This window comes from Cherax quadricarinatus, chromosome 57 (assembly GCF_038502225.1).
Source record: "Cherax quadricarinatus isolate ZL_2023a chromosome 57, ASM3850222v1, whole genome shotgun sequence".
Classification (NCBI taxonomy): domain Eukaryota; kingdom Metazoa; phylum Arthropoda; class Malacostraca; order Decapoda; family Parastacidae; genus Cherax; species Cherax quadricarinatus.
This window is the reverse complement of record NC_091348.1, coordinates 1,677,833-1,703,007: the sequence shown is the minus strand read 5'-3', so window position 1 is coordinate 1,703,007 and position 25,175 is coordinate 1,677,833. Positions and strand designations below refer to the sequence as shown.

The window sequence follows — 25,175 nt, the reverse complement described above, 5'->3', positions numbered from 1 at the left end:
CTCACATACTCAGTACTCACATACTCAGTACTCACTCAGTACTCACATACTCAGTACTCACATACTCAGTACTCACATACTCAGCACTCACTCAGTACTCACATACTCAGCACTCACTCAGTACTCACATACTCAGCACTCACTCAGTACTCACATACTCAGTACTCACTCAGTACTCACATACTCAGTACTCACATACTCAGCACTCACTCAGTACTCACATACTCAGTACTCACATACTCAGTACTCACATACTCAGTACTCACTCAGTACTCACATACTCAGTACTCACATACTCAGCACTCACTCAGTACTCACATACTCAGCACTCACTCAGTACTCACATACTCAGTACTCACATACTCAGTACTCACATACTCAGTACTCACATACTCAGTACTCACTCAGTACTCACATACTCAGTACTCACATACTCAGCACTCACTCAGTACTCACATACTCAGCACTCACTCAGTACTCACATACTCAGTACTCACATACTCAGTACTCACATACTCAGTACTCACATACTCAGTACTCACATACTCAGCACTCACTCAGTACTCACATACTCAGTACTCACATACTCAGCACTCACTCAGTACTCACATACTCAGTACTCACATACTCAGTACTCACATACTCAGTACTCACATACTCAGTACTCACATACTCAGTACGTATTCCCATATGATAATTTCAACAATTACTTTTGAATCTTTTATCCATTGTCGACAGGAATATAATTGAATCATTGTTTCACAAAAAACATTTTTGAATATATCAATATATCTTTTGTCTTATATAAATTAGATTCATTTAAAATTAACAATCTACTGAACAACTATGATATAATTAACAATCTACTGAACAACAATGATATAATTAACAATCTACTGAACAACTATGATATAATTAACAATCTACTGTACAACTATGATATAATTAACAATCTACTGAACAACTATGATATAATTAACAATCTACTGAACAACTATGATATAATTAACAATCTACTGTACAACTATGATATAATTAACAATCTACTGAACAACTATGATATAATTAACAATCTACTGAACAACTATGATATAATTAACAATCTACTGAACAACTATGATATAATTAACAATCTACTGAACAACTATGATATAATTAACAATCTCTACTATGAACAATCTACTATGATATAATTAACAATCTACTGAACAACTATGATATAATTAACAATCTACTGAACAACTATGATATAATTAACAATCTACTGAACAACTATGATATAATTAACAATCTACTGAACAACTATGATATAATTAACAATCTACTGAACAACAATGATATAATTAACAATCTACTGAACAACTATGATATAATTAACAATCTACTGAACAACTATGATATAACTGAACAACTATGATATAATTAACAATCTACTGAACAACTATGATATATTTAACAATCTACTGAACAACTATGATATAATTATCAATCTACTGAACAACTATGATATAATTAACAATCTACTGTACAACTATGATATAATTAACAATCTACTGAACAACTATGATATAATTAACAATCTACTGAACAACTATGATATAATTAACAATCTACTGAACAACTATGATATAATTAACAATCTACTGAACAACTATGATATAATTAACAATCTACTGAACAACTATGATATAATTAACAATCTACTGAACAACTATGATATAATTAACAATCTACTGAACAACTATGATATAATTAACAATCTACTGAACAACTATGATATAATTAACAATCTACTGAACAACTATGATATAATTAACAATCTACTGTACAACTATGATATAATTAACAATCTACTGAACAACTATGATATAATTAACAATCTACTGAACAACTATGATATAATTAACAATCTACTGAACAACTATGATATAATTAACAATCTACTGAACAACTATGATATAATTAACAATCTACTGTACAACTATGATATAATTAACAATCTACTGAACAACTATGATATAATTAACAATCTACTGAACAACTATGATATAATTAACAATCTACTGAACAACTATGATATAATTAACAATCTACTGAACAACTATGATATAATTAACAATCTACTGAACAACTATGATATAATTAACAATCTACTGAACAACTATGATATAATTAACAATCTACTGTACAACTATGATATAATTAACAATCTACTGAACAACTATGATATAATTAACAATCTACTGAACAACTATGACATAATTAACAATCTACTGAACAACTATGATATAATTAACAATCTACTGTACAACTATGATATAATTAACAATCTACTGAACAACTATGATATAATTAACAATGTACTGAACAACTATGATATAATTAACAATGTACTGAACAACTATGATATAATTAACAATCTACTGAACAACTATGATATAATTAACAATCTACTGAACAACTATGATATTAACAATCTACTGAACAACTATGATATAATTAACAATCTACTGAACAACTATGATATAATTAACAATCTACTGTACAACTATGTTAAAATTAACAATCTACTGAACAACTATGATATAATTAACAATCTACTGAACAACTATGATATAATTAACAATCTACTGAACAACTATGATATAATTAACAATCTACTGAACAACTATGATATAATTAACAATCTACTGAACAACTATGATATAATTAACAATCTACTGAACAACTATGATATAATTAACAATCTACTGAACAACTATGATATAATTAACAATCTATTGTACAACTATGATATAATTAACAATCTACTGAACAACTATGATATAATTAACAATCTACTGAACAACTCTAATATAATTAACAATCTACTGAACAACTATGATATAATTAACAATCTACTGTACAACTATGATATAATTAACAATCTACTGAACAACTATGATATAATTAACAATCTACTGTACAACTATGATATAACTAACAATCTACTGAACAACTATGGTATAATTAACAATCTACTGAACAACTATGATATAATTAACAATCTACTGAACAACTATGATATAATTAACAATCTACTGTACAACTATGATATAAGAACATAAGAACATAAGAACGAAGGAACACTGCAGCAGGCCTACTGGCCCATGCGAGGCAGGTCCAAGTCTCCTACCGGCTTAAGCCAATGCACCCAACCTAGTTAGGTCAGGTCACCTTGACTTAAGGGAGGAACACGGCAATCGACCTGGTAGCACAAGCTAATCAGGTCCAACTCACACCTACCCACACCCACTCATGTATTTATTCAACCTATTTTTAAAGCTACACAACGTTCTGGCCTCTAGGACTGTACTTGGGAGTTTGTTCCACTCATCCACAACTCTATTACCAAACCAGTACTTTCCTATATCCTTCCTGAATCTGAATTTTTCTAACTTAAAACCATTGCTGCGAGTCCTGCCTAGGCTAGATATTTTCAGCACACTATTTACATCCCCTTTATTTATTCCTTTCTTCCATTTATACACCTCAATCATATCCCCCCTAATTCTACGTCTTTCTAGAGAGTGCAAATTCAGGGCCCTTAGTCTATCCTCATAGGGAAGGTTTCAGATACATGGGATCAACTTTGTCATCCTCCTTTGTACATTTTCCAGAGCATTTATATCCATTCTGTAATACGGTGACCAAAACTGTGCAGCATAATCTAAATGAGGCCTAACCAAGGATGTATAGAGTTGAAGAACAACCTGAGGACTCCTATTATTTATGCTTCTTGATATGAAGCCAAGGATTCTATTAACTTTATTGCGAACACATATGCACTGTTGTCTTGGTTTCAGATTACTGCTAACCAGAACTCCTAAATCTTTTTCGTAATCCGTAATATTAAGATCTACATTATTTAGTTTATATGTGGCACGGTTATTGTCCTGTCCAACATTTAGAACTTTGCATTTGTCTATATTAAACTGCATCTGCCACCTCTCCGACCACTGCATCAGTCTATTCAAATCTTCCTGGAGTGCTCTAATGTCCTCGTCAGAATGAATTCGACGGCCTATTTTGGTGTCATCGGCAAACTTGCTGATGTCGCTCTTTATGCCCTCATCTATGTCGTTTATGTATATTGTGAACAGCAGGGGGCCCAACACTGACTCCTGTGGAACACCGCTCGTGACGCTTCCCCACTCTGATTTCTCCCCATTTATGCAAACTCTCTGCTGCCTATTTGTCAACCATGCCTCTATCCAGGAAAAAATATCTCCTCCTATTCCATGTGCTTTAATTTTCCTCAATAGTCTCTGATGTGGGACCCTGTCAAAAGCCTTACTGAAGTCCATATACGCAATATCATATTCATTACCATGATCTACCTCCTCAAATACCTTAGTGAAAAAGTTAATAAATTCGTAAGGCAGGAACGCCCCTTTGTAAAACCATGCTGAGATTCGTTGATTAATTTATGCTTTTCAAGGTGGCTACGAACTGCCTCGGCAATTATTGATTCCATAAATTTTCCCACTATGGAGGTTAGGCTTATTGGTCTATAGTTCGAAGCTAAGGACCTGTCACCTGCTTTGAAAATAGGTATCACATTTGCCATTTTCCACTTATCTGGCACCATGCCAGTTTGTAGTGATATGTTGAAAAGATTAGCCAAAGGTTTGCTAAGCTCCTCTTTACATTCCTTTAGAACCCTTGCATACAGTTCATCAGGGCCTGGGGATTTGTTAGGTTTTAATTTATCTATTTGCCTAAGGACCATGTCACTTGTGACCCTAATCGTGCACAGTTTATTATCGTCCTGTTCCACATAATTTATCATTTCTGGAATATCGCTGGTATCCTCCTGTGTAAAAACTGAGAGGAAGTATGTGTTGAAACTTCTACACATTTCCTTATCACTGTCAGTGAGCTGACCCGAGGAACTTTTGAGTGGACCTATCTTGTCCCTGATCTTACTTCTGTATACCTGAAAGAATCCTTTTGGGTTAGTCTTTTGGGTTAGTCTTCGAATCTCTTGCAACTTTAACCTCATAATCTCTTTTTGCTTTTCTAATTCCTTTTTTTATTTCTCTCTTTAACTGAATATATCGATTTCTTAATTGCCCCTACCCCTCTTTTGATTTGCCTATATATGCCTCTCTTTTGACCAATTAGATATTTTAATCTATTGTTCATCCATTTAGGATCATTTTTCTTTGATCTGATTTCCTTATTTGGAACATAATTTGACTGAGCAGCTAGAACTATGCCCTGGAAAGCGTCATATCGGCAACCATCACCACCTACCTGACCCTTAGTCAGGTTATTCCAGTTCAGCCCACCTAAGTAATTTTTCAGTCCTATGAAATCAGCCAAGCGGAAGTCAGGGACAGAGACTTGATTGCCATTATTAGGGGAATTCCATGATATATTAAAACTGAGTGATTTGTGATCACTTTCCCCAAGCTCAGCATTAACCTCAAGATTATTAATTAGTGTTTCCCTACTGGCAAGAACCAAGTCAAGGAGGTTATTTACCCTAGTTGGCTCTGTCACAAACTGTTTTAAAAAACAATCCTGGATCGTATCAAGAAAGTCACCTGAATCTAAATTTCCTGTCAAATTGCTCCAGTCAATCTGTCTATAGTTGAAATCTCCCATTAGCACAACATTTTCGTATGTAGATGCGTTACGAATTTCGTCCCATAGAAGTTTACTGCACTCCCTATCAAGATTTGGGGCCCTGTAAATCACACCCAAAATTAGTTTTTCTCGGCCCTCGAGAAACTGTAACCAAACAGATTCAGTGGCTGACGCTTCTAATTTAATATCTTGTCTAACACAACAATTTAAATTGTCTCTGACATACATCGCTACTCCACCACCTTTCCTGTTGACCCTGTCAGTGTGGAATAATTTATAGCCTTGTATGTGACATTCAGAGGGCATCTCTCTATCTTTCAGATTGAGCCAGGTCTCTGTTATAGCAATAATATCTATGTTTCCTGCACTTGCAATTAATCTTAGCTCATCTATCTTATTTCTTACACTCCTGCTATTAGTATAGTAAACCTTAAGGGAGCTAGTCCCTTGCTGCCCTCTGCTGTCCCCCTTTGTTTGCTGACCTGATCTATTGTTTTTATTTATAACTTCATGCTGAATGCCTTTTATACATTTACTGTTTCCAACCCTAGTGCTGCAATCTGCTTGTTTCCCACACACACACATACCTCTATCTTCCATCAGTTTAAAATCATAGGCATTTTACCAATGGCCTTCTCAATCGAGTCTGCAAGTGCTACCACCCCAGCCCCAGAGAGATGTACGCCATCCCTTGCATACATATCATGTTTGCCATAAAAGCTGTTCCAGTTGTCAATGAATGGGATTGCAAGTTCCTTGCAGTATCTGTCTAGCCAGCAATTTACACCAATTGCCCTAGACAACCATTCATTTCCTACTCCCCTTCTAGGCAAGATGCTACATATGATTGGGATCCCTCCCTTAGACTTAATGAAATCTATAGCTGACCTGTACTTATCCTCACACTCTCTCCCAGACCCATTGAGGTGGACCTTCAGCCTCCTAATCTCCTCCTGGAGAAGCAAGACCTCCTCCTTCAACTCTCCAACCTCAATTTTTAAAACACTGCAGAAGCAAGCCATGCTTTGTAACCGTCCACGCTAATCCCCAAAGCAGCTCAGGAAGTCTGTGACCTCAACTATGATATAATTAACAATCTACTGTACAACTATGATATAATTAACAATCTACTGAACAACTATGATATAATTAACAATCTACTGAACAACTATGATATAATTAACAATCTACTGAACAACTATGATATAATTAACAATCTACTGAACAACTATGATATAATTAACAATCTACTGAACAACTATGATATAATTAACAATCTACTGAACAACTATGATATAATTAACAATCTACTGAACAACTATGATATAATTAACAATCTACTGAACAACTATGATATAATTAACAATCTACTGAACAACTATGATATAATTAACAATCTACTGAACAACTATGATATAATTAACAATCTACTGAACAACTATGATATAATTAACAATCTACTGAACAACTATGATATAATTAACAATCTACTGAACAACTATTATATAATTAACAATCTACTGTACAACTATGATATAATTCTTAGTGTTAAGTAGTCAGTAAGCCAGTAATGTTAAGTTGGACCATAATGCCTAGGCATAACAGAGGCTGTCTTTGTATTACAACCCACTATTATAAATACATACTATTGTAAATACATACTCTCAATGTACTATTTGCAAAGACATAAATAAATAAAATAAAATAAAATAAATGTGACCCTAGTAGGTTTAGCGCTTCTTTTATGATTATAATCTTTGTATTTAAAATCTTTTAATTGGAGAACTGATAAAGTCTGTGGTGAACGAAATGTTTTGTATATACAATGTTTTGTATATACAATGTTTTGTATATACAATGTTTTGTATATACAATGTTTTGTATATACAATGTTTTGTATATACAATGTTTTGTATATACAATGCCGTAAACGGCATATCGCGTATTACTCACTTGAAATAATAAGAAATCGTACCATCAGTGGCCCGTGGCTTCGTAGGCAACTCTCTTGCTTCACACGCTCAGTGTCTGTGGTTCGACACCCGGCACGGGTAGAAACATTGGGTGCGTTTCATTACACATGTTGTCTCGTTCACCTAGCAAGCAAGTAGGCACTTGGCTGTTAGTCGACTGGTGTGGGTGGCATCCTGGGGGACAAGATTGAAGAACCCTAATGGAAATAAGACAGTCCATAGATGACTCATTGACTTTCTTGGGTAATCCTGGATGGCTAATCCTCCGGGGGTTAAAAATCCGAGTAGGTCTGTCATACTCGGTAGAGAGAGAGAGAGGAAGGGATTCTGGGATCCCCCCCCCTACCTGAACAATTCCTAAATGCACCACTGTGACTAATTAAAGGGATTTTTTTGGTATGACTTTTGCAAACAAACAAAAAAAAAAAAAAACGTAATTAATGGTTAAAAAAAGCTACCGGTGCTATGATATATTAGACTATGTGGGCAACGAGCTTAATCATAGAATATGTTGACGTTCGTACAAGTAGGAAAATTTTACGAGAATAATTCCCACCTCAAGGTTGACTACTCCGCTCCAGTGTCTACTCTCTCTCATAAAGGTGTGTGTATATATACGTGAGGTAGCCAGCAGAACCTCGTCAGTACCGCTGTGAACTTGTCTCTCACCACAACCCAACAGCTTCACCCAACATTCAACATGAAACTGGTGAGTTGGACATCACTTTATAAATGTTGTCTTACACATTTTCTTGGAAGTGGCTGACATACATTACATAATATTTATTGGTAAATGGTATATAACAGAATGGTATACTCACAAAGTATTTATACAGGAGCACCTCACACTGTATGCACTGTCAGATGCTCCTGTATATACACAAATGTATATGCACAAATAAAGGTATATCTCTACTTGTATACACCCAGAGATATACAGTGTACCTCAGTGTATATACAAAGAGAGAGGTGTACCTGTAAGTGTACATGCACAGAGGTATACCTCGCAGTTTATAACCACGAAGTTTACGATAACTTTTGACACAAAGATTTTATTAAACAATGTCTAATCTGACTGACTTCAAAATATTAATATTGATGTATCCCATAAGAAGACTGATGCAACGGAACTTTACTTAACACTGATGTAAACATTACATTGTAACATTGTACCAACCAATTTATCAATTACATTAAAAAAAAAAAAAACATATGAATTAGAACTTTCTCAAAAAAAAAAAATGTAGAATTGTATAAATTTTGAAAAAGAATATTACTGAGAAAACAAAACTGAGAAATACTGAAACGTTTTATTATCAAAACTTCACGAGTTTACTGAGCCATATTATAATTTCGTATGATTTTCTGCCAGATCCGACACATCTTATATAGTGTGTTCTTGTCGTATACCATTAACTTCCTCCTCAACTGCTCTCATTTATAATTACATAATGCTTCACTCGATCGCCTTCAAACTTTCAATCCTGGTGGACTATAACTAGGAGAAGGTTCCTGGAATAACTGTCATGTGCGGGTTTCTCTGGTCAAATATTTATATATACACTATTCCAGATTTTGATTTTTCTGTGATGGCCTTAAAAAGCCTTTTTTCTCAGTAGTGTACTCACCTAATTGTGGTTGCAGGGGTCTACACTCAGCTCCTGGCCCCGCCTGTTCACTGAATGCTACTAGGTTCTCTCTCTCCCTGCTCCATGAGCTTTATTATACCTCGTCTTAAAGCTATGTATGGTTCCTGCCTCCAGTGTGTGTATGTGTGTGTGTGTACTCACCTAGTTGTACTCACCTAGTTGAGGTTGCGGGGGTCGAGTCCGAGCTCCTGGCCCCGCCTCTTCACTGATCGCTACTAGGTCACTCTCCCTGAGCCGTGAGCTTTATCATACCTCTGCTTAAAGCTATGTATAGATCCTGCCTCCACTACATCGCTTCCCAAACTATTCCACTTACTGACTACTCTGTGGCTGAAGAAATACTTCCTAACATCCCTGTGATTCATCTGTGTCTTCAGCTTCCAACTGTGTCCCCTTGTTACTGTGTCCAATCTCTGGAACATCCTGTCTTTGTCCACCTTGTCAATTCCTCTCAGTATTTTGTATGTCGTTATCATGTCCCCCCTATTTCTCCTGTCCTCCAGTGTCGTCAGGTTGATTTCCCTTAACCTCTCCTCGTAGGACATACCTCTTAGCTCTGGGACTAGTCTTGTTGCAAACCTTTGCACTTTCTCTAGTTTCTTTACGTGCTTGGCTAGGTGTGGGTTCCAAACTGGTGCCGCATACTCCAATATGGGCCTAACGTACACTGTGTACAGGGTCCTGAACGATTCCTTATTAAGATGTCGGAATGCTGTTCTGAGGTTTGCTAGGCGCCCATATGCTGCAGCAGTTATTTGGTTGATGTGCGCTTCAGGAGATGTGCCTGGTGTTATACTCACCCCAAGATCTTTTTCCTTGAGTGAGGTTTGTAGTCTCTGACCCCCTAGACTGTACTCCGTCTGCGGCCTTCTTTGCCCTTCCCCAATCTTCATGACTTTGCACTTGGTGGGATTGTGTGTGTGTGTGTGTGTGTGTGTGTGTGTGTGTGTGTGTGTGTGTGTGTGTATGTGTGTGTGTGGGTGTGTGTGTGTGTGTGTGTGTGTCTATGTGTATGTGTATGTGTGTGTGTGTGTGTGTGTGTGTGTGTGTGTGTGTGTGTGTGTGTGTGTGTGTGTGTGTGTGTGTGTGTGTGTTTATCATTTTTCTTATGTAACTTTAACCGTATTCACACGGCATGTATATTCAGTTTATTATAACATGTCGATCAGACAATCTTAGTTTATTACCTCCCTTCCTGTAAGCTTTTTCACCCTAAAATGTGTCCCTCTTCAGTACAGGAAAGACAGTTCTATAACTTATATTGCCAGGCACACCATCTAAAGGGGACAAAACGATACAAAACATCCAGACCATGGGAAAACCTGGGTACCCACAGCCACTCAAGACAGTGGCTGTGGTTTCACAGTCGATGGCCTCCACTCCAAACCAACAGATACAGATACTAGTGCCATGAAAAAAAATCCCCCCCAGTACCAACAATACCACCAGTCCGATGACATTCTTCTTTGCAAATATACAGGGTCTAAAGCCAGCAACGAACAACAAAATACCTTTCATCCGTGGACTGCTTGCAGAGGCAAAGGCAATGTTCGCGGCATTCACAGAGACCCATATAAAGGATCACTTGGACAACGAAATATGGATCCCAGGTTACAACCTATACAGATGCGACAAAGTGAACAGGCAAATGGGGGAAAGGGGTTGGCCTGTACATCGCAGGGTCACTTATTTGCACAGAATTGCCAAATGCCTCAAATGATGTAGTTGAAGTTTTAGCAGTAAAGATCGAGAACTAAAATCTGGTCATTCTGGTAGTTTACAAGCCTCCGGATGCAACGTCCCAACAATTCCAGGAACAGCTTTTGAAAATGGGAAGACAGATTAAGCAACACAGACCCCAACTTATGCCTAGAACAGAGGTGGCTCGGTGGCCTGGTGGCTAAAGCTCCCGCTTCACACGCGGAGGGCCCGGGTTCGATTCCCGGCGGGTGGAAACATTTCGACACATTTCCTTACACCTATTGTCCTGTTCACCTAGCAGCAATTAGGTACCTGGGTGTTAGTCGACTGGTGTGGGTCGCATCCTGGGGGACAAGATTTGAGGACCCCAATGGAAATAAGTTAGACAGTCCTCGATGACGCACTGACTTTCTTGGGTTATCCTGGGTGGCTAACCCTCCGGGGTTAAAAATCCTAACGAAATCTTATCTTATCTTATCTTCTAACTCTCTGGCACTCGATGTATGCTCAAGGCATATTCATTTAAGAAAAAGGAGGAGTAGATGTAAAATAGAAAGAGACAGGCGCCCCCTTTACAGATGACGGAAAAGAACGACAGAGCGGCTAAAAGAGGCCAATGTATCTGCAATGCGTAGGGAGACACTGGTCAGAGAAATAGCAAACATCGAACTAAAGCTAAAGGAATCTTATAGGAGTCAGGAATCGCAAGAAGAACTAAAAGCCATAAATGAAATCGAAAGAAACCCAAAGTATTTCTTTTCTTATTCCAAATCAAAGTCGAGAACAACATTCAGAACGGGGCCCCTACCCAAACAAGATGGGTCCTACACAGATGACAGCAAGGAAATGAGTGAGCTACTCAAATCCCAGTATGACTCAGTTTTTTAGCGAGCTGCTAACCAGACTGAGAGTCGAAGATCTAAATGATTTTTTTTTATGAGAGCCACAAAATTTGGTTAACACAAGCCTATCTGACGTTATCCTGAAGCCAAATGACTTCGAACAGGCGATAAATGACATGCCCATGCACTCTGCCCCAGGGCCAGACTCGTGGAATTCCGTGTTCATCAAGAACTGCAAGAAGCCCCTATCACGAGCTTTCACCATGCTATGGAGAGGGAGCATGGACACGGGGGTCGTCCCACAGTTACTAAAAACAACAGACATAGCCCCCCTCCACAAAGGGGGCAGTAAAGCAATAGCAAAGAACTACAGATCGATAGCGCTAACATCCCATATCATAAAAACCTTTGAAAGGGTCCTAAGAAGCAAGATCGCCACCCATCTAGATACCCATCAATTACACAACCCAGGGCAACATGGGTTTAGAGCAGGTCGCTCCTGTCTGTCCAAACTACTGGATCACTACGAGAAGGTCATGGATGCACTAGAAGACAAAAAGAATGCAGATGTAATATACACATACTTTGCAAAATGACTCATGAAATCGTAAGGACACGATTGCAAACAAGCCATACCACGGACGGGGATAGAACCCGCGATCAGAAAGTCTCAAAACTCCAGACCGTCGCATTAGCCACTGGGCCAGGTAGCCCAGTGGGTTCTATCCCCGTCCGAGGTATGGTTTGCTTACTTTGCAAAAGCCTTCGACAAGTGTGACCATGGCGTAATAGCGCACAAAATGCGTGCTAAAGGAATAACAGGAAAAGTTGGTAGATGGATCTATAATTTCCTGACAAATAGAACACAAAGAGTAGAAGTCAACAGAGTAAAGTGTGAGGCGGCTACGGTGAAAAGTTCTGTTCCACAAGGCACAGTACTCGCCCCCATCTTGTTCCTCATCCTCATATCTGACATAGACAGGGATGTAAGTCACAGCACCGTGTCTTCCTTTGCAGATGACACCCGAATCTGCATGACAGTGTCTTCCATTGCAGACACTGCAAGGCTCCAGGCGGACATCAACCAAATCTTTCAGTGGGCTGCAGAAAACAATATGAAGTTCAACGATGAGAAATTTCAATTACTCCGATATGGTGAACGTGAGGAAATTAAAACTTCATCAGAATATAAAACAAATTCCAACCACACAATAGAGCGAGAAACTAACGTCAAAGACCTGGGAGTGATCATGTCGGAGGATCTCACCTTCAAGGACCATAACATTGTATCAATGACATCTGCTAGAAAAATGACAGGATGGATAATGAGAACCTTCAAAACTAGGAATGTCAAGCCCATGATGACAGTCTTCAGGTCGCTTGTTCTATCTAGGCTGGAATATTGCTGCACACTAACAGCACCTTTCAAGGCAGGTGAAATTGCTGACCTAGAAAATGTACAGAGAACCTTCACGGCGCGCATAACGGAGATAAAACGCCTCAACTACTGGGAACGCTTGAAGTTCCTGAACCTGTATTCCCTGGAACGCAGGTGGGAGAGATACGTGATTATATACACCTAGAAAATCCTAGAGGGACTAGTACCGAACTTGCACACGAAAATCACTCACTACGAAAGCAAGACTCGGTAGACGATGCAACATCCCCTCAATGAAAAACAGGGGTATTACTAGCACGTTAAGAGACAACACAGTAAGTGTCAGGGGCCCAAGACTGTTCAACTGCCTCGCAGTATACATAAGAGGAATTACCAATAGACTCCTGGCTGTCTTCAAGCAGGCACTGGACAGGCACCTAAAGTCGGTACCTGTGATTCGTACGTTGGATTGCGTGCAACCATCAGTAACAGCCTTGTTGATCAGATCCTGATCCACAATGAGGCCTGGTCACAGACCGGGCCGAGGGGGGTTGACCCCCGGAACTCTCTCCAGGTAAACTCCAGGTAATTATGCACCCCACGCCCATCCTGTGGGCGGTAGTCAAAAGTTTACAGAAAAGTAAGTAATTTTATTGAAGTATACACAAATAAACAGCAGCATATGTGTAAGAGAACCTAAGATAACACAAAGAAAAGTCAGAGTGACTTATTTCCACCGGTATCCTTTAAGAAGCACATAATTTGTCCAGAGAATTAGCGCTAAATTTTTGATACAATGGTAGTGAAGTATTTACATGTTTATATCTGGTTACAGTCGTATTAAGTTATTGATACAGATATGAATTCACTCACTAAAATATTGCAGTGTAACTTACGTGTGGTTTTCAGCTATTTACATTAACTTATATTTTAGTGAAGTTTGGATGAATCTAAATAAGTTTAAGTGACTATGAGTTATTTACAACAGGTAAAATGATGGTATGATTTTAGAATAATTTTTAAATGATTTGACGTTTCTTGAGCAACTGGGATTGAGTTTTCTCTGAATTCATTAATATTATCGCATTCCAGCATATAATGCTGCAAGGTATGACAGTAGTCACACCTCCCGCTTCACACACGGAGGGCCCGGGTTCGATTCCCGGCGGGTGGAAACATATCGACGCGTTTCCTTACACCTGTTATCCTGTTCACCTAGCAGCAAATAGGTACCTGCGTCTTAGTCGACTGATGTGGGTCGCATCCTGGAGCACTAGATTAAGGACCCCAATGGAAATAAGTTAGACAGTCCTCGATGACGCACTGACTTGGGTTATCCTGGGTGGCTAACCCTCCGGGGTTAGAAATCCGAACGAAAACTTATTCTTTTATTCCATCTGACAAAGATTACATTTAGTAATGTCTGCATCAGCTGGCGATGCTGACGCAAACTCTAATTAAACCAAATGAATCACAGTTACACCCTATTGATACAGTCACAAGATAAATAACTTCTTCTCAACCATAGGATCAAACCTCGCCGGTAAAATTCCAGGTACCAACGCCCGAGCAAGTGACTACTTAAATGGAAGCTTCCCAGCCTCCTTCTGTCTTGCACCTACTGAGCCCACCGAAATCATCTCGATTATCAAGTCACTTATAAATAAATCAGGGAATCTGTCTCAAGTTCCATCATTATTATACAAGCGAGCGGCTCATGCCCTTTCGCCTGCCATTTCATTACTTTTTAACAAATCCCTAGAAACTAGCACCTTCCCGACACTACTCAAGACAGCAAGGGTTACACTGATACACAAAGGTGGTGACCCCACTGATGTAAACAACTATAGGCCAATATCAAACTTATCGTTACTATCCAAAATCTTCGAGAAACTCGTGCACAAGAGACTATATTCGTTTATAACAGCACACAGCATACTCAACCCTTGCCAATTTGGCTTCAGGAAAAACAAAAGCACAAACGATGCAATAGTAAAAATGCTAGACCTGTTCTACACAACACTGGAAAATAAGGAATATCCATTAGGATTTTTGTTCCACAAACTTGACCATTATGGTATAAGAGGCCATGCACTTACTTCAAATCCTACTTTACTAACAGGTACCAATACGTCTCCATTAAGGACACTACCTCATCATCACGAACACTTGATACTGGAGTGCCTCAGGGAAGTGTCCTTGGTCCCCTTCTCTTCCTCTTATACATCAATGATCTCCCCAACGTAGCACAACACCTGCAACCAATTCTCTTGACGACACGACTCATGTCAACTTCTACCCAAATCTTGCCTCACTCAACACCATTGTTAACGAAGAGCTCCTGAAAATATCAACCTGGATGACTGCCAATAAGCTTACACTTAACACTGACAAAACCTATTATATTCTGTTTGGTAACAGAGCAGGTGTTGCAAATTCCCGGGCCTACACCTTGACAGCACCCTGAATTTCAGGACCCATATCTAACACATAACAAAAAAAGTATCAAAAACCATTGGGATCCTATTTAAGATACGTTACTACGAACCACAATCAGCCCTACTCACACTATACTATTCACTCATCTATCCCTACCTCACATATGCCATTTGTGCTTGGGGATCAACAGCAATTACCCACCTAAAGCCAATAATAACCCAACAAAAAGCCACAGTAAGAATTATCACACAATCCAATGCTAGGCAACACACCCTCCCACTCTTCAGAGACCAAATCTTACTGTTCAGAACATCCACACTTACTATTCTGCAATCTACATTTACAGAACCAAAAATTCCAATATTAATTCTGAATTAAAACAATTTCGTGAGAGTTGTGACAGGACCCATAAGCATAATACCAGACACAAACATCTCTATGACATTTCTCGTGTCCGGCTAAAACTATACAAAAATTCAATGTACATAAAAGGGTCTAAAATCCGTAACTCCCTGCCTGAAAACTCTAGAACTGCCGACTCAACCAACATTTTCAAAAGCACCGTTAAAAAACATCTCATCTCACTAATACACCCCACCGGTAGCTAAAACACACCACCGGTAGCTAACACACACCAACGGTAACTAACACAGCCCACCGGTAGCTAACACACACCACCGGTAGCTAACACACCACCGGTAGCTAACACACCCCACCAGTATTTAACACACCCCACCGGGAGCTAATACACAACACCGGTAGCTAACACACACCACCGGTAGCTAACACACACCAACGGTAGCTAACACACACCAACGGTAGCTAACATACCCCACCGGTAGGTAACACACACCACCGGTAGCTAACACACCCCACCAGCAGCTAACACACCCCACAGGTAGCTAATACACACCACCGGTAGCTAACACCCGACCGGTAGCTAACACACACACCACCGGTAGCTAACACAGCCCACCGGTAGCTAACACACACCACCGGTAGCTAACACTCACCAACGGTAGCTAACACAGCCCACCGGTAGCTAACACACACCACCGGTAGCTAACACACACCACCGGTAGCTAACACACACCACCGGTAGCTAACACACCCCACCAGTAGCTAACACACCCCACCAGAAGCTAATACACAACACCTGTAGCTAACACACACCACCGGTAGCTAACACACACCAACGGTAGCTAACACACACCAACGGTAGCTAACATACCCCACCGGTAGGTAACACACCCCACCAGTAGCTAACACACCCCACCGGTAGCTAATACACACCACCGGTAGCTAACACACCCCACCAGTAGCTAACACACCCCACCGGTAGCTAACACCCGACCGGTAGCTAACACACACACCACCGGTAGCTAACACAGCCCACCGGTAGCTAACACACACCACCGGTAGCTAACACACACCAATGGTAGCTAACATACCCCACCGGTAGCTAACACACACCACCGGTAAATAACACACACTACCGGTAGCTAACACACCCCACCAGTAGCTAACACACCCCACCGGGAGCTAATACACAACACCGGTAGCTAACACACACCACCGGTAGCTAACACAGCCCACCGGTAGCTAACACACACCACCGGTAGCTAACACACACCAACGGTAGCTAACACAGCCCACCGGTAGCTAACACACACCACCGGTAGCTAACACACACCACCAGTAGCTAACACACACCACCGGTAGCTAACACACACCACCGGTAGCTAACACACACCACAGGTAGCTAACACACACCACCGGTAGCTAACACACCCCACCGGTAGCTAACACACCCCACCGGTAGCTAACACACACCACCGGTAGCTAACACACACCACCGGTAGCTAACACACACCACCGGTAGCTAACACACGCCACCGGTAGCTAACACACCCCACTGGTAGATAACACACCCCACCGGTAGCTAACACACGCCACCGGTAGCTAGCACACCCCACCGGTAGCTAACACACACCACCGGTAGCTAACACACCCCAACGGAAGCTAATGCACCCCACCTGTATCTAACACACGCCACCGGTAACTAACACACGCCACCGGTAGTTAACACGCACCATCGGTAGCTAACACGCACCACCGGTAGCTAACAGGCACCACCGGTAGCTAACACGCACCACCGGTAGCTAACACGCACCACCGGTAGCTAACACGCACCACCAGTAGCTAACACGCACCACCGGTAGCTAACACACACCACCGTAGCTAACACACCACCGGTAGCTAACGCACCCCACAGGTAGCTAACACACACCACCGGTAGCTAACACACACCACCAGTAGCTAACACACACCACCGGTAGCTAACACACGCCACCGGTAGCTAACACACCCCACTGGTAGGTAACATGCCCCACCGGTAGCTAACACACGCCAACGGTAGCTAACACACCCCACCGGTAGCTAACACACACCACCGGTAGCTAACACACCCCAACGGAAGCTAATGCACCCCACCTGTAGCTAACACACGCCACCGGTAACTAACACACGCCACCGGTAGCTAACACGCACCACCGGTAGCTAACACGCACCACCGGTAGCTAACACGCACCACCGGTAGCTAACACGCACCACCGATAGCTAACACGCACCACCGGTAGCTAACACGCACCACCGGTAGCTAACACGCACCACCGGTAGCTAACACGCAACACCGTAGCTAACACACCACCGGTAGCTAACGCACCCCACAGGTAGCTAACACACACCACCGGTAGCTAACACACACCACCGGTAGCTAACACACACCACCGGTGGCTAACACACACCACCGGTGGCTAACACACACCCCCGGTAGCTAACACACACCACCGGTAGCTAACACGCACCACCGGTAGCTAACACTCATCCACCGGTAGCTAACACACACCACCGGTAGCTAACACGCACCACCGGTAGCTAACACGCACCACCGGTAGCTAACACACACCACCGGTAGCTAACACACCCCACCGGTAGCTAACACACCCCACCGGTAGCTAACACACACCACCGGTAGCTAACACACACCACAGGTAGCTAACACGCACCACCGGTAGCTAACACGCACCACCGATAGCTAACACGCACCACCGGTAGCTAACACGCACCACCGGTAGCTAACACACACCACCGGTAGCTAACACACCCCACCGGTAGCTAACACACACCACCGGTAGCTAACACACACCACCGGTAGCTAACACACACCACCGGTAGCTAACACACGCCACCGGTAGCTAACACACCCCACTGGTAGGTAACACACCCCACCGGTAGCTAACACACGCCACCGGTAGCTAACACACCCCACCGGTAGCTAACACACACCACCGGTAGCTAACACACCCCAACGGAAGCTAATACACCCCACCTGTAGCTAACACACGCCACCGGTAACTAACACACGCCACCCGTAGCTAACACGCACCACCGGTAGCTAACACGCACCACCGGTAGCTAACACACACCACCGTAGCTAACACACCACCGGTAGCTAACGCACCCCACAGGTAGCTAACACACCACCGGTAGCTAACACACACCACCGAGAGCTAACACACACCACCGGTAGCTAACACGCACCCCCGGTAGCTAACACACACCACCGGTAGCTAACACGCACCACCGGTAGCTAACACACACCACCGGTAGCTAACACACACCACCGGTAGCTAACATGCACCACCGGTAGCTAACACGCACCACCGGTAGCTAACACACACCACCGGTAGCTAACACACCCCACCGGTAGCTAACACACCCCACCGGTAGCTAACACACACCACCGGTAGCTAACACACACCACAGGTAGCTAACACGCACCACCGGTAGCTAACACGCACCACCGATAGCTAACACGCACCACCGGTAGCTAACACGCACCACCGGTAGCTAACACACACCACCGGTAGCTAACACACCCCACCGGTAGCTAACACACACCACCGGTAGCTAACACACACCACCGGTAGCTAACACACACCACCGGTAGCTAACACACGCCACCGGTAGCTAACACACCCCACTGGTAGGTAACACACCCCACCGGTAGCTACCACACGCCACCGGTAGCTAACACACCCCACCGGTAGCTAACACACACCACCGGTAGCTAACACACACCAACGGAAGCCAATGCACCCCACCTGTAGCTAACACACGCCACCGGTAACTAACACACACCACCGGTAGCTAACACGCACCACCGGTAGCTAACACGCACCACCAGTAGCTAACACGCACCACCGTAGCTAACACACCACCGGTAGCTAACGCACCCCACAGGTAGCTAACACACCACCGGTAGCTAACACACACCACCGAGAGCTAACACACACCACCGGTAGCTAACACGCACCACCGGTAGCTAACACACACCACCGGTAGCTAACACACACCACCGGTAGCTAACACACACCACCGGTAGCTAACACGCACCACCAGTAGCTAACACGCACCACCGGTAGCTAACACGCACCACCGGTAGCTAACACGTACCACCGGTAGCTAACACACACCACCGGTAGTTAACACCCCCCACCGGTAGCTAACACACCCCACCGGTAGCTAACACACACTACCGTTAGCTAACACACACCACCGGTAGCTAACACACACCACCGGTAGCTAACACACCCCACTGGTAGCTAACACACCCCACCGGTAGTTAACACACACCACCGGTAGTTAACACACACCACCGGTAGTTAACACACCTCACCGGTAGCTAACACACACCACCGGCAGTTAACACACCCCACCCGTAGCTAACACACACCACTGGTAGCTAACACACCCCACCGGTAGCTAACACACCCCAACGGTAGATAACACACTCCACCGGTAGCTAACACACACCTCTGGTAGCTAACTCACACCACCGGTAGCTAACACACACCACCGGTAGCTAACACACACCACCGGTAGCTAACACACACCACCGGTAGCTAACACACACCACCGGTAGGTAACACACACCACCGGTAGCTAACACACACCACCGGTAACTAACCACTTAAAAAGTGCCTTAGCTTACACATATCCAAAACAAAATACAAGTATACTTATTTGATATCTGTGACTTCCCCTAATTTACACTAATTTACACTAATTTTCACTGATTTACACTAATTTTCGCTGATTTACACTAATTTACACTAATTTTCACTGATTTACACTAATTTACACTGATGACCGTCAACATAAAATTCTGAATATAGGTTTTGCTACATAATTCTTAAGCTACTCATAAAGCTGTCTAAGACACTCCATTATAGCAACTTTAACAGAAACTGTATCATACCATTAATTAACTGTATCATTCCCATTAATTGATAAACTAATTGTTAATTTTTTTAACATTGTTAACTATCTGACTTTTGTAAATCTAGTTAATCACTGCAGCTACCTCACTTTAAATCAGTGAAGCTTTACTGAAGTTCTCTTCATATTATTGTTCTCAAACTACTAGCTGACAGCCCAAGATTGTAATCTACTCCTTTCTTACAGGTATATTTGACTTTGCCAGTTTATCAGTTCTATCAGGCATATGAAGATGATGGTAAAGTCTGACAGTACTGTCTACACTCCTGCCATACTTGTGTCTGACTGTACTGTCTACACTCCTGCCATACCTGTGTCTGACTGTACTGTCTACAATCCTACCATACCTGTGTCTGACTGTACTGTCTACAATCCTATCATACCTGTGTCTGACTGTACTGTCTACAATCCTATCATACCTGTGTCTGACTGTACTGTCTACAATCCTATCATACCTGTGTCTGACTGTACTGTCTACAATCCTATCATACCTGTGTCTGACTGTACTGTCTACAATCCTACCATACCTGTGTCTGACTGTACTGTCTACAATCCTATCATACCTATGTTTGACTTCTGACAAAGACTTTATAATTATTAACATGACATAAAGTAATCGTTTATGTTATTTTTTGCAGATTCACTTGATCCTGTTGGTTATGGTAACCATCTCTGTGTTAATGGGGTCAACTCAAGCCTTCCCTGACCCATTAGCTCTGGCTGGGCCCGCTGCTGAAGCTTTGGCTGACCCTGACCCCTCGGCCCTAGCTGACCCCTCGGCCCTATATGACCCCTGCTCATTTTGTCAATGTATAGACCCCAAGACCTGCGCTTAGATATTACCAATACAACGAGTTGTGAGATTATGTATAATGTTTAAGGCCTATAATTAGCTAACAGGGATCATATGAGAAAAATAACACCAAATAACAAAAGTTAAATGAAAAACAACAACTTTTTTCTGTAAGTTATTAAAATAGGCAATAAATATTTAAATAAATTCAATGAATTAATTAAATCCTAAAAACTAATTCAATATTTCATCATCTTATACCAGGTAAATATATAAAAATTATATAATATATATATATATATATATATATATATATATATCTATATATATATATATATATATATATATATATATATATATATATACATATATATGGGCAAGGGGCTTGGACTTCCAGCAAGCGTGCATGAGCGTGTTAGATAGGAGTGAATGGAGACGAATGATACTTGGGACCTGACGATCTGTTGGAGTGTGAGCAGGGTAATATTTAGTGAAGGGATTCAGGGAAACCGGTTATTTTCATATAGTCGGACTTGAGTCCTGGAAATGGGAAGTACAGTGCCGGCACTTTAAAGGAGGGGTTTGGGATATTGGCAGTTTGGAGGGGTATGTTGTGTATCTTTATACGTATATGCTTCCAAGCTGTTGTATTCTGAGCACCTCTGCAAAAGCAGTGATAATGTGTGAGTGTGGTGAAAGTGTTGAATAATGATGAAAGTATTTTCTTTTTGGGGATTTTCTTTCTTTTTTTTGGGTCACCCTGCCTCGGTGGGAGACAGCCGACTTGTTGAAAAAAAAAATTATATATATATATATATAATGTATACATATATATATATATATATATATATATATATATATATATATATATATATATATATATATATATATATATATATATATATATATATATCAATGCACCACACAGAAACAGGCGGGTATATACAGAGAAAGATCGCTACTGTGGACGGTCAAGATTCCCAGGCAGCGCTCTCATCCACTCAGCTACGAATGCCACAATAACCTGGACAGTCTGGTTCACACTTATGACAAATTACAAAGGTAGCCCAAAGCTTACTATATTAGGGAGAATTTTCTCTGGGGTGTCTTTTGAGATTGACTTGTGCATTGTCAGCTCGCCAGTCAACAACCAGAAATTAAACAAATAAAAATTACCAATGTGTATACCATTATAAGAAGCAATCTTTATAGTGGTATAAAGTTCACTCGAGATACGTTGGTCACTAGTGACGTAAGCAACGCTAGTACAACACTGCTACAGCTAGATATAACATGTTAAAGTTATTTTACATTAATTAACATTACGGTAAAATGATAAAAGCAACTCATATTTAAATTTTAATTAAAACTATTGAACGAAAATTGATGTGCATGTGAACACTCAGCAAGAAAGGCCTAACACACAGCACTAATGGTATACAAGAGGAGTATGAAAGTTCGTATTACGGTATACAAGAACGAGGCTGGCCCAAGACCGGGTTCTGGCAGTTAAAAAACTCTCGATACTCATCAGTGTGTAAGTCTCTGGTTCTGTACGCAAGTGACTAGACAAGAACGTTTGAATCGACCCCTGCAAACACAAGTAACCAGTATCGGTACAGAAAGTACAGGACCAGTACAGTGTACCAGTGACCAGTACTGAAAGTATGGGACCAGTACAGTGTACCAGTGACCAGTACTGAAAGTATGGGACCAGTACAGTGTACCAGTGACCAGAACTGAAAGTATGGGACCAGTACAGTGTACCTGTGACTGGTACTGAAAGTATGGGACCAGTACAGTGTACCAGTGACTGGTACTGAAAGTATGGGACCAGTACAGTGTACCAGTGACCAGTACTGAAAGTATGGGACCAGTACAGTGTACCAGTGACCAGTACTGAAAGTATGGGACCAGTACAGTGTACCTGTGACTGGTACTGAAAGTATGGGACCAGTACAGTGTACCAGTGACTGGTACTGAAAGTATGGGACCAGTACAGTATAACAGTGACTGGTACAGAATGTATCAATCAAGTTTATTCTCTATAAGGATTACAATGCGGGGTTTACAGATTTTGGTTATTGTGTGGTTTACATGTAATATAATACTAATTACAGAGGGGGCCACTAGAATACCTAGCATAGCTAGGCATTTCGGGCAAACTTAGATTAATTCTTAACCCTAAATTATTACAAATTATGGAGTAAGTTGACTAAGTGACTAAGAACTAAGTAACTAAATACTAGTTTGTGAATTTAGCAATGTGAATGCTTTTGTTTTGGCACAATACATAGTTTCTATATTGGAATATCACAGGCAAACTTATGACTAGTTAGGATTCATTATTTTAAGATTAAGATTCGTATTTCCGTGCTTATAGTCAAATGGGTGAGTGAGTGAGTGTAAGTGTGAACCAGCAGGTGGTTTACATGTTAGTTGACGGGGTATAACAGGGATATAAGATGTTTTCTAACGGTAGTTTTGAAGGTGATGACTGTGTCTGCAGTTCTAGAGTTTTCAGGTAGGGTGTTCCAGATTTTAGGGCCTTTGACATACACTGAATTTTTGTAAAGGTTTAGTCGGACACGGGGAATGTCGTAGAGATGTTTGTGTCTGGGGTTATGCCTGTGGGTCCTGTCACAACTATCAAGAAAGCGTTTTAGGTCAAGGTTAATATTGAAATTTAAGGTCCTGTAGATGTAGATTACACAGTAGTAAGTGTGGATGTTCTGAACAGGGAGTAAGTTTAGATCTATGAAGAGTGGGGGGGGGGTGTTGCCAGGGATGGGATTTAGTGATTATTCTTACTGCGGCTTTTTGTTGGGTTATTATTGGGTTTAAGTGTGTTGCTGCGGTTGATCCCCAAGCACAAATAGCATAGGTGAGGTATGGATAAATGAGTGAATGGTATAGTGTGAGAAGGGCATTTTGCAGCTCGTAGTATCGTATCTTGGAGAGGATCCCAACTGTTTTGGATACTTTTTTTTGCTATGTGTTGGATATGGGTGCTGAAATTCAGGTTGTTGTCGAAGTATAGGCCTAGGAATTTGCCCTCATTATGTCTGGCAATTAGAGAGTTGTCGATCTTAATGTTAAGTTGCGCAACACCTGCTCTGCTACCAAACATAATATAGTAGGTTTTGTCAGTGTTAAGTGTAAGTTTATTGGCTGTCATCCAAGTCGATATTTTGAGCAGCTCCTCGTTAACAATGGTGTTGAGGGTGGCAAGATTAGGGTGAGAGATGACATAAGTCGTGTCGTCAGCAAAGAGAATGGATTTCAGGTGTTGGGATACGTTTGGAAGATCATTGATGTAAATGAGGAAGAGCAGGGGTCCAAGGACACTTCCCTGCGGAACTCCAGTATCAAGTGGCCGTGTTGATGATGCTGTGTCTTTAATAGTGACATACTGATACCTAT

At 41.4% G+C, this 25,175-nt stretch overlaps 1 long non-coding RNA gene across 1 annotated transcript; it reads left to right on the top strand.

Moving 5' to 3' along the window:
* Nucleotides 1-8,177: 8,177 nt before the first annotated feature.
* Nucleotides 8,178-21,959, top strand: LOC138854384 (uncharacterized). Its single transcript, XR_011393579.1, has 2 exons — nucleotides 8,178-8,316; nucleotides 21,598-21,959. It is a non-coding gene; the product is annotated as an uncharacterized lncRNA (long non-coding RNA).
* Nucleotides 21,960-25,175: the final 3,216 nt, after the last annotated feature.